Source organism: Marmota flaviventris, chromosome 4, assembly GCF_047511675.1.
Source record: "Marmota flaviventris isolate mMarFla1 chromosome 4, mMarFla1.hap1, whole genome shotgun sequence".
Lineage (NCBI taxonomy): Eukaryota > Metazoa > Chordata > Mammalia > Rodentia > Sciuridae > Marmota > Marmota flaviventris.
In genome coordinates this window covers 28501626-28503593 of record NC_092501.1, presented here as the reverse complement: position 1 = coordinate 28503593, position 1968 = coordinate 28501626, and the positions used below count along the sequence as shown (strand labels likewise).

Here is a 1968-nt window from a genome sequence, read left to right as displayed (position 1 = left end):
AGTATACAAAGAACTCAAAAAATTAGACAATAAGATAACAAATAACCCAATCAACAAATGGGCCAAGGACCTGAACAGACACTTCTCAAAGGAGGACATACAATCAATCAACAAGTACATGAAAAAATGCTCACCATCTCTAGCAGTCAGAGAAATGCAAATCAAAACCACCCTAAGATACCATCTCACTCCAGTAAGATTTGCAGCCATTATGAAGTCAAACAACAACAAGTGCTGGCGAGGATGTGGGGAAAAGGGTACACTTGTACATTGCTGGTGGGACTGCAAACTGGTGTGGCCAATTTGGAAAGCAGTATGGAGATTCCTTGGAAAGCTGGGAATGGAACCACCATTTGACCCAGCTATTGCCCTTCTCGGACTATTCCCTAAAGACCTTAAAAGAGCGTACTACAGGGATACTGCCACATTGATGTTCATAGCAGCACAATTCACAATTGCTAGACTGTGGAACCAACCCAGATGCCCTTCAATAGATGAATGGATAAAAAAAAATGTGGCATTTATACACCATGGAGTATTTCGCAGCACTAAAAAATGACAAAATCATGGAATTTGCAGGGAAATGGATGGCACTAGAGTAGATTATGCTTAGTGAAGCTAGCCAATCCGTGAAATACAAATACCAAATGTCTTCTTTGATATAATGAGAGCAACTAAGAACAGAGCAGGGAGGAAGAGCAGGAAGAAAAGATTAACATTAAACAGAGACATGAGGTGGGAGGGAAAGGGAGAGAAAAGGGAAATTACATGGTAATGGAGGGAGACCCTCATTGTTATACAAAATTACATATAAGAGGTTGTGAGGGGAATGGGAAAATAAACAAGGAGAGAAATGAATTACAGTAGATGGGGTAGAGAGAGAAGATGGGAGGGGAGGAAAAAAAAACTGTACAAACAAAGATTTAAAGATGTTGAAAGTAAAAGGATATAAAACTATTTTCATGCAAATAGTAACTAAAAAAGACGAGCTGGCTTTTTTATTACAGGAAAAAGTAGATTTTAAGTCAAAAAAGATTAGAAGAGACAAGGACATTATATATTTACAAAAGATTCAATTTATCAATATATCCAATATATCACAATGATAAACATATATGCAGCTAAAAACACAGTCCTAAAATAAATGAAACAAAAAATAATACAAATTGAAGATCAAAATAAACAGTTCTGGGCTGGGGTTATGGCTCAGCAGTAGAACACTCACCTAGCATGGGCGAGGCCCTGGGTTCGATTCTCAGAACCACATACAAATAACTAAAATAAAGGTATTGTGTCCAACTACAACTAAAAAATAAACATTTTTAAAAAATAGACAGTTCTACAATAATAGTTGGAGACTTCAATGTCCTGCATTTGGTAATGGATAAAACAACCAAACAGAAGATCAATAAGGAAGAAAAGAACTTGAACAATACTATAAACTAATAAAATTATACAGAACATCTTCCCCAACAACAACAGAACACATTCTCCTCAAGTACACAGGAACATTCTCCAGGACAGACCATATGTTAAGGCACAGAACAAATTGCAAAAAAATTGAATTTATACCAAATATGCTTTCCAATCACAAGAGAAAAAAAAAAAAAACAGAAGTCAACAACATAAGAAAACTAGAAATTCACAAATATGAGGAAATTAAGTAGTACTCTTCTCTTTGTCCTATAGGAGAATTTTCCAGCAAAAACCAGAAAACCTGCTAGACAAATTATTAAGGAGCTAAATCACTAATGACACATACTTGTGTGGTACTGGGAATTGAACTCAGGACCTCATACATACTACTCAAGTACTCTGAGACATATTGCCAGCCCTTTTTTTATTTTGTTTTGAGACAATGTCTCACAGTGTTGCCCAGGCTGACCTTGAATTTGCAGTCTTCCAGTCTCAGCTCAGGAGGTTTAGGCAGAAGGATCATGAGTTCAAAGCCAGCCTCAGCAATGGCAA

At 36.6% G+C, this 1968-nt stretch overlaps 1 non-coding gene across 1 annotated transcript; it reads right to left on the bottom strand.

The window, feature by feature from the left end:
• Nucleotides 1-1689: 1689 nt before the first annotated feature.
• Nucleotides 1690-1751, bottom strand: LOC114088714 (U7 small nuclear RNA). Its single transcript, XR_003582036.1, has one exon. It is a non-coding gene; the product is annotated as a U7 small nuclear RNA (small nuclear RNA).
• Nucleotides 1752-1968: the final 217 nt, after the last annotated feature.